Here is a 9,883-nt window from a genome sequence, read left to right as displayed (position 1 = left end):
GGCCTCTCAGAGAGAGAAAAGAGGAGAGGACAGAGGCCTCTCAGAGAGAGAGAAAGAGAGAGGAGAGGACAGAGAGAAGGAGAGGAGAGACAGAAAGAGGAGAGGGACAGAGGCCTCTCAGAGAGAGAGAGAAAGAGGAGAGGACAGAGGCTCTCTCAGAGAGAGAAAGAGAGAGGACAGAGGCCTCTCAGAGAGAGAGAGAAAGAGGAGAGGACAGAGGCCTCTCAGAGAGAGAGAGAGGAGAGGACAGAGGCCTCTCAGAGAGAGAGAAAGAGGAGAGGACAGAGGCCTCTCAGAGAGAGAGGAGAAAGAGGAGAGGACAGAGGCCTGTCAGAGAGAGAGAGAAAGAGGAGAGGACAGAGGCCTCTCAGAGAGAAAGAGAGGAGAGGACAGAGGCCTCAGAGAGAGAGAAAAGAGGAGAGGACAGAGGCCTCTCAGAGAGAGAGAAAGAGGAGAGGACAGAGGCCTCTCAGAGAGAGAGAGAAAGAGGAGAGGACAGAGGCCTCTCAGAGAGAAAAAGAGGAGAGGACAGAGGCCTCTCAGAGAGAAAGAGGAGAGGACAGAGGCCACTCAGAGAGAAAGAGGAGAGGACAGAGGCCTCTCAGAGAGAGAGAGAGAGAGGAGGGACAGAGGCCTGTCAGAGAGAGAGAAAAGAGGATAGGACAGAGGCCTCTCAGAGAGAGAGAGAAAGAGGAGAGGACAGAGGCCTCTCAGAGAGAAAGAGGAGAGGACAGAGGCCTCTCAGAGAGAGAGAAAGAGGAGAGGACAGAGGCCTCTCAGAGAGAGAGAGAAAGAGGAGAGGACAGAGGCCTCTCAGAGAGAGAGAGAAAGAGGAGAGGACAGAGGCCTGTCAGAGAGAGAGAAAAGAGGAGAGGACAGAGGCCTCTCAGAGAGAGAGAGAAAGAGGAGAGGTAGTCTGGACTGTGAAGCCACAGGGAACAGAAGAAAGGTCAGGTGAGGTGAGAGGGAAGTGAGAGGAGGAGAGGAGAGGAGAGGTGAGAGGAGGAGAGGAGAGGAGAAGAGAGGAGAGGTGAGAGGTAGGAGAGGAGAAGAGAGGATGGGTGAGGTGAGAGGGAGGAGAGAGAGGAGAGGGAGAGGAGGGAGAGTGAGGAGAAGAGAGAGAGAGGTGAGAGGTAGGAGAGGAGAAGAGAGGAGAGGGGAGGGGAGAAGAGAGGAGAGGTGAGGTGAGACAGGAAGTGGAGAGGAGAGCGAAGAAAAGAGAGGAGAATTGAGGTGAGAGGGAGGAGAAGAGAGGAGAGGTGATGTGAGACAGGAAGTGGAGAGGAGAGGGCGTAGGTCCTCCATTGGGACTCGTCAGTGAGATAGTGACCTCATCTGACCCCTACACTACAGCCCATCACACACGCACACACACACACACACACACACACACACACACACACACACACACACACACACACACACACACACACACACACACACACACACACACACACACACACACACACACACACACACACACAAACAAGCACAGTGTACAGCACAGCCAGGGCCCTGAGTCCACATCCAAACCAAATGCTACACACGGCCATGGTGCACAGCTGCATTCTCAGTGTCCACTGCTCCAGCTGTATTCACTCTAGGCCTGGTACTCACAAGATAAATATCCATGCTATTCCATCTCTACTGTATAGGCCTAATTGTATACCAGGGATCTGTTTTTCAAGTAAAAAGATAAGTCAGAAAAGTCTGAGTCGAAAAGAAAGAATGTTCTGTGTTGGAGAGACGGAGGGAGGGAGAGAGAAGGAGAGAGTCACGACTGAAGAGGAAAAGGGTGGGGGAGGGGGAGAGAGAAGGAGAGAGTCACGACTGAAGAGGAAAAGGGTGGGGGAGAGAGAAGGAGAGAGTCACGACTGAAGAGGAAAAGGGTGGGGGAGAGAGAAGGAGAGAGTCACGACTGAAGAGGAAAAGGGTGGGGGGGTGGGGGGGTGGAGGGAGACGGAGGGTGGGAGGGAGGGAGGGAGGGAGAAGGAGGAGGAGAGGGAGGGAGAGAGAAGGAGGGAGGGATAAGGGGGCTCGGTAATAGCTGGGCGAGAGAGACGTCGTGATTGGTTGTGGAAAGGGGTGGAGAGCGTGTAGGGGGAAATGGAAAGCAGATTTCCACATCAGGGCTGTTTCTGTGTACCACACATCAGGGCTGTTTCTGTGTACCACACATCAGGGCTGTTTCTGTGTACCACACATCAGGGCTGTTTCTGTGTACCACACATCAGGGCTGTTTCTGTGTACCACACATCAGGGCTGTTTCTGTGTACCACACATCAGGGCTGTTTCTGTGTACCACACATCAGGCCTGTTTCTGTGTACCACATCAGGGCTGTTTCTGTGGGCTGTTTCTGTGTACCACACATCAGGGCTGTTTCTGTGTACCACACATCAGGGCTGTTTCTGTGTACCACACATCAGGGCTGTTTCTGTGTACCACACATCAGGGCTGTTTCTGTGTACCACACATCAGGCCTGTTCTGTGTACCACACATCAGGGCTGTTTCTGTGTACCACACATCAGGGCTGTTTCTGTGTACCACACATCAGGGCTGTTTCTGTGTACCACACATCAGGGCTGTTTCTGTGTACCACATATCAGGGCTGTTTCTGTGTATCACACATCAGGGCTGTTTCTGTGTACCACACATCAGGGCTGTGTTTCTGTGTACCACACATCAGGGGCTTCCGAGTGGCGCAGCAGTCTATAACACTATGTCTCAGTCCTCGTCACCGGTTCGGATCCAGGCTGTATCACATCCGGCCGTCATTGTAAATAAGAATGTGTTCTTTAACTGACTGGTTACATAAATGGTACATAAATCAAACCTTCGTCTTTTCTCTAAGTTTTACCACCGGTCTATTTGTATGGATGCTTTTTCTTTGTGCTTCACCAATTCAATACAGAACATAATGTAGACCGTGTAAACGCAAAACCAAGCATCACCGGGCAACGTACATGCAAACAGATGTATTCTGCTATAGGGCAACACCAGTGTAATGTCAGTACAGTATTCTGATGGCCAGCCATCATTAAAACCTCTTATTAAGGATCCCTTCTCTCCCTCTCCATTTCTCACCGAAAATCTACCTGCCTGGAGCTCAGGCCCTGAAGCAAGGATATACCATTTGAAAGGAAACACTTTGAAGTTTGTGGAAATGTGAAATGAATGGAAGGAGAATATAACACATTAGATCTGGTAAAAGATAATACAAACAAAAAAATATGTGTGTTCTATGATTTTATATGTTCCATCATCTTTGAAATGCAAGAGAAAGGCCATAATATCATATTGGAGATTAGGCGCAATTTAGATTTTAGTAGTGTGCCAGCAAAGTTTCTTATTGATCCATTGAAGCATTGCAATATATAACAAGCCTTTGGTGTGAGGATACTGCTAACTGAATGAGTATAGCAGCCCACGATAAGGCCACCATGACAATGTAGGACAAGTCGTAGGAAACAATGTTGTATGATGACTGTGTGTGTGTGTGTGTGTGTGTGTGTGTGTGTGTGTGTGTGTGTGTGTGTGTGTGTGTGTGTGTGTGTGTGTGTGTGTGTGTGTGTGTGTGTGTGTGTGTGTGTGTGTGTGTGTGTGTGTGTGTGTGTGTGTGTGTGTGTGCTATAACTCCTCTCCCTCTCCAGCCTCATCAAGCCCACAGTTGTTGACGTATGTCAGGGAAACAACTCCTTTGTCCCGAGCGTTGATGTTGTTAGCTAACAGCTTCTATCTTTCACCTGTTTCAGATATCCCTCCCTATCGAACCTCAACTTCTTGCGCTTCAGAGGCCAGCTGACAGACAAGACAACTGACTGATCGAAAATAATAATAATAATAATAATAACGTTTGGATTCAAAGTTTTAAAGACACAGAAACTAAGGAAGAGCTAACCAAGCAAACAGACTGCATTATAGACTAAAGAAAGAAACCCTCAACAAAAATAACAACAGCAGCAGATGGACTGACTGGCACAACAGACACATATCAACTCTCTGACGACCAGCCGCGCCTCACATAAATGGCTGACAAGCAGATCAGGTGAGCTGATGGCTACAAAGACTACACTGTGAAATAGAACCCTATTCCCTATATAGTGCACTACTTTAGACCAGGGCCCTATAGAACCCTATTCCCTATATAGTACACTACTTTAGACCAGGGCCCTATAGAACCCTATTCCCTATATAGTGCACTACTTTAGACCAGGGCCCTATAGAACCCTATTCCCTATATAGTGCACTACTTTAGACCAGGGCCCTATAGAACCCTATTCCCTATATAGTGCACTACTTTAGACCAGGGCCCTATAGAACCCTATTCCCTATATAGTGCACTACTTTAGACCAGGACCCTATAGAACCCTATTCCCTCTATAGTACACTACTTTAGACCAGGGCCCTATAGAAACCTATTCTCTATAAAGTGCACTACTTTAGACCAGAGCCCTATAGAACCCTATTCCCTATATAGTACACTACTTTAGACCAGAGCCCTATAGAACCCTATTCCCTATATAGTGCACTACTTTAGACCAGAGCCCTATAGAACCCTATTCCCTATATATAGTACACTACTGTTGTCTGGGGCCCTCATTGGGCACTATACTATGTAGGGAATAGAGTGCCATCCAGCCTAAACTGTGTTTGCACTTCAGTTTAGAAAACAGAAGTTAAAGTTGTTGAGTACTGCATTATATTCATGTTCATCTTTCTTCAACAAACAGCGCCTTGCCCCGCCCACCTTAGGATCTGTCTTTTTCAGCCATCTATTTCCTGTTTGAGAGGTGTTTTTCAGCCATCTATTTCCTGTGTTTGAGAGGTGTTTTTCAGCCATCTATTTCCTGTGTTTGAGAGGTGTTTTTCAGCTGTCTATTTCCTGTGTTTGAGAGGTGTTTTTCAGCCATCTATTTCCTGTGTTTAAGAGGTGTTTTTCAGCCATCTATTTCCTGTGTTTAAGAGGTGTTTTTCAGCCATCTATTTCCTGTGTTTGAGTGGTGTTTTTCAGCCATCTATTTCCTGTGTTTAAGAGGTGTTTTTCAGCCATCTATTTCCTGTGTTTGAGAGGTGTTTTTCAGCCATCTATTTCCTGTGTTTGAGCGGTGTTTTTCAGCTGTCTATTTCCTGTGTTTAAGAGGTGTTTTTCAGCCATCTATTTCCTGTTTTGAGTGGTGTTTTTCAGCCATCTATTTCCTGTGTTTGAGAGGTGTTTTTCAGCCATCTATTTCCTGTTTGAGCGGTGTTTTTCAGCTGTCTTTTCCTGTGTTTAAGAGGTGCAGCCATCTATTTCCTGTGTTTGAGAGGTGTTTTTCAGCCATCTATTTCCTGTGTTTGAGAGGTGTTTTTCAGCCATCTATTTCCTGTTTTGAGCGGTGTTTTTCAGCTGTCTATTTCCTGTGTTTAAGAGGTGTTTTTCAGCCATCTATTTCCTGTATTTGAGTGGTGTTTTTCAGCCGTCTATTTCCTGTGTTTGAGTGGTGTTTTTCAGCCATCTATTTCCTGTGTTTGAGAGGTGTTTTTCAGCCATCTATTTCCTGTTTGAGCGGTGTTTTTCAGCTGTCTATTTCCTGTGTTTAAGAGGTGTTTTTCAGCCATCTATTTCCTGTGTTTGAGAGGTGTTTTTCAGCCATCTATTTCCTGTGTTTGAGAGGTGTTTTTCAGCCATCTATTTCCTGTGTTTGAGTGGTGTTTTTCAGCCATCTATTTCCTGTGTTTGAGTGGTGTTTTTCAGCCATCTATTTCCTGTTTGAGAGGTGTTTTTCAGCCATCTATTTCCTGTTTGAGAGGTGTTTTTCAGCCATCTATTTCCTGTTTGAGGGTGTTTTTCAGCCATCTATTTCCTGTTTGAGAGGTGTTTTTCAGCCATCTATTTCCTGTTTGAGAGGTTTTTTCAGCCATCTATTTCCTGTGTTTGAGTGGTGTTTTTCAGCCATCTATTTCCTGTGTTTGAGAGGTGTTTTTCAGCCATCTATTTCCTGTTTGAGAGGTGTTTTTCAGCCATCTATTTCCTGTGTTTGAGTGGTGTTTTTCAGCCATCTATTTCCAGTTTGTGGTGTTTTTCAGCCGTCTATTTCCAGTTTGAGTGGTGTTTTTCAGCCATCTATTTCCTGTGTTTGAGTGGTGTTTTTCAGCCATCTATTTCCTGTTTGAGAGGTGTTTTTCAGCCATCTATTTCCTGTTTTGAGGGGTGTTTTTCAGACATCTATTTCCTGTTTGATTGTTTTTCAGCCATCTATTTCCTGTGTTTGAGTGGTGTTTTTCAGCCATCTATTTCCTGTGTTTGAGTGGTGTTTTTCAGCCATCTATTTCCTGTGTTTAAGAGGTGTTTTTCAGCCATCTATTTCCTGTGTTTGAGCTGTGTTTTTCAGCCATCTATTTCCTGTGTTTTGGTGTTTTTCAGCCATCTATTTCCTGTGTTTAAGAGGTGTTTTTCAGACATCTATTTCCTGTTTGAGCTGTGTTTTTCAGCCATCTATTTCCTGTGTTTGAGTGGTGTTTTTCAGCCATCTATTTCCTGTGTTTAAGAGGTGTTTTTCAGACATCTATTTCCTGTTTGAGAGGTGTTTTTCAGCCATCTATTTCCTGTGTTTGAGAGGTGTTTTTCAGCCATCTATTTCCTGTGTTTGAGTGGTGTTTTTCAGCCATCTATTTCCTGTTTGAGTGGTGTTTTTCAGCCATCTATTTCCTGTGTTTGAGCGGTGTTTTTCAGCCATCTATTTCCTGTATTGTGGTGTTTTTCAGCCATCTATTTCCTGTGTTTGAGTGGTGTTTTTCAGCCATCTATTTCCTGTTTTTGAGTTTTTTTCAGCCATCTATTTCCTGTTTGAGGTGTTTTTCAGCCATCTATTTCCTGTTTGAGAGGTTTTTTCAGATTTCCTGTTTGAGAGGTGTTTTTCAGCCATCTATTTCCTGTGTTTGAGTGGTGTTTTTCAGCCATCTATTTCCTGTTTGAGAGGTGTTTTTCAGCCATCTATTTCCTGTGTTTGAGTGGTGTTTTTCAGCCATCTATTTCCTGTGTTTGAGTGGTGTTTTTCAGCCATCTATTTCCTGTGTTTGAGTGGTGTTTTTCAGCCATCTATTTCCTGTTTGAGTGGTGTTTTTCAGTGTTTGAGTGGTGTTTTCAGCCATCTATTTCCTGTTTGAGGGGTGTTTTTCAGCCATCTATTTCCTGTGTTTGAGAGGTGTTTTTCAGCCATCTATTTCCTGTGTTTGAGAGTTATTTTTCAGCCATCTATTTCCTGTTTGAGTGGTGTTTTTAAGCCATCTATTTCCTGTGTTTGAGTGGTGTTTTTCAGCCATCTATTTCCTGTGTTTGAGTGGTGTTTTTCAGCCATCTATTTCCTGTTTGAGAGGTGTTTTTCAGCCATCTATTTCCTGTGTTTGAGTGGTGTTTTTCAGCCATCTATTTCCTGTGTTTGAGAGGTGTTTTTCAGCCATCTATTTCCTGTGTTTGAGAGGTGTTTTTCAGCCATCTATTTCCTGTGTTTGAGAGGTGTTTTTCAGCCATCTATTTTCTGTTTTTAAGAGTTATTTTTCAGCCATCTATTTCCTGTGTTTAAGAGGTGTTTTTCAGCCATCTATTTCCTGTGTTTGAGGAGTGTTTTTCAGCCATCTATTTCCTGTGTTTGAGCGGTGTTTTTCAGCCATCTATTTCCTGTGTTTGAGTGGTGTTTTTCAGCCATCTATTTCCTGTGTTTGAGGAGTGTTTTTCAGCCATCTATTTCCAGTTTGAGAGGTGTTTTTCAGCCATCTATTTCCTGTGTTTAAGAGGTGTTTTTCAGTCATCTATTTCCAGTTTGAGAGGTTTTTTCAGCCATCTATTTCCTGTGTTTAAGAGGTGTTTTTCAGCCATCTATTTCCTGTTTGAGAGGTGTTTTTCAGCCATCTATTTCCTGTTTTTAAGAGTTATTTTTCAGCCATCTATTTCCTGTGTTTGAGAGGTTTTTTCAGCCATCTATTTCCTGTGTTTAAGAGGTGTTTTTCAGCCATCTATTTCCTGTGTTTGAGAGGTGTTTTTCAGCCATCTATTTCCTGTGTTTGAGGAGTGTTTTTCAGCCATCTATTTCCTGTGTTTGAGAGGTGTTTTTCAGCCATCTATTTCCTGTGTTTAAGAGGTGTTTTTCAGTCATCTATTTCCAGTTTGAGAGGTGTTTTTCAGCCATCTATTTCCTGTTTTAAGAGGTGTTTTTCAGCCATCTATTTCCTGTTTGAGAGGTTTTTTCAGCCATCTATTTCCTGTTTTTAAGAGTTATTTTTCAGCCATCTATTTCCTGTTTTGAGAGGTGTTTTTCAGCCATCTATTTCCTGTTTGAGAGGTGTTTTTCAGTATTTCCTGTGTTTGAGAGGTGCTTAATCTTCTTGTCACTTAAATGTCGCTTTATTGGTTTGTTTTTAACTCCTGGGACTCTTTCATCCTCTTTCTTGTGCCTGTCATTTTGTCCTGTTAACGTTACGACTGCAGAAACAACCTGGTAATGTCTGAAATGGGCTCAAAAGCAGTACGTTGTCTTTCCGTTGCATCTATCAGAACGCCAAAGCTTCGTCTGGGATTTAACGTCTCGACATTTACAAGAAAAATAAGAAAGAGACATTTATTTTGATGGGTGGAATTGAAAAAGGTTATAATTTAATACCGTTGAAATGTTTACAAATGAGATGCGCTGAAATGAAAGGGAAAGTACAACCCTAGTCAGTTGTAAAGGGAAAGTACAACCTAGTCAGTTGTACAGGAAAGTACAACCTAGTCAGTTGTACAGGGAAAGTACAACCTAGTCAGTTGTACAGGGAAAGTACAACCTAGTCAGTTGTACAGGAAAGTACACCCTAGTCAGTTGTACCTAGTCAGTTGTACAGGGAAAGTACAACCTAGTCAGTTGTACAGGGAAAGTACAACCTAGTCAGTTGTACAGGGAAAGTACAACCTAGTCAGTTGTACAGGGAAAGTACAACCTAGTCAGTTTGTACAGGAAAGTACAACCTAGTCAGTTGTACAGGGAAAGTACAACCTAGTCAGTTGTACAGGAAAGTACAACCTAGTCAGTTGTACAGGGAAAGTACAACCTAGTCAGTTGTACAGGGAAAGTACAACCTAGTCAGTTGTACAGGGAAAGTACAACCTAGTCAGTTGTACAACTGAATGCCTTCAACTGAAATGTGTCTTCCATATTTAACCCAACTCCTCTGAATCAGAGAGGTGGGGGGCTGCCTTAATCGACACGCCCAGGCAACAGTGTTTACTGCCTTGCTCAGGGTCAGAAAGACAGATTTTTACCTTGTCAGCTCGGGGATGCGATCCAGCAACCTTTCGGAAAGCAATTTATGAAAATGAACAGTCAGATTATAGTGATATTATGTCTGATCTCACAAACAATGTAAAGTCTGTTTAGAGGTGTAATGTTTACATGTTTAATCTGAGGGTAATCCTGCTAGTGATATACTTGTTCAATTATGCAACAGAATGTGACAACACCAGTAATTAATGAGTCCGTCTAGACAGCCAGGTGAGTGCAGGTGGGCCTAGCATGTTTTCGGTCGTTGCAGCCCTCTTCCACCCCTTTATGTTAATCTATTTGCATATATGCAAATACACCCGTGTGTTTATGCAAATTGTCACATATAATATTATTTATTTTAACACAAAATACCTATAAAATATCTGACACCAATAGAACATATGAGTGTATTCTAAGAAAATAAATTTGACAATAAATTAAATACCGGAATTTCAAACAAATTCCTGAACTCCATTTGTTATTTGTCCGAACCTGTAAAATGTTTTATGTGCTCTAATTCAGTCAATATGTCGGATCTAAACTTTTGGAGGAAATGTATTCATTGTCCAATTACTACATTTATTCTAATTGTTTTTAACCATTTTG

General features: G+C 43.3%; 1 pseudogene; it reads left to right on the top strand.

Annotated features, from left to right (window-relative positions):
* Nucleotides 1–3,603: 3,603 nt before the first annotated feature.
* The window catches only part of LOC135508904 (mitochondrial glutamate carrier 1-like), a 9,532-nt pseudogene continuing 3,252 nt past the window's right edge, over nucleotides 3,604–9,883 (top strand).

This window comes from Oncorhynchus masou, chromosome 22 (assembly GCF_036934945.1).
Source record: "Oncorhynchus masou masou isolate Uvic2021 chromosome 22, UVic_Omas_1.1, whole genome shotgun sequence".
NCBI lineage: Eukaryota > Metazoa > Chordata > Actinopteri > Salmoniformes > Salmonidae > Oncorhynchus > Oncorhynchus masou.
The sequence above is the reverse complement of the archived record's forward strand: the minus strand, read 5'-3'. Positions and strand labels throughout refer to the sequence as shown.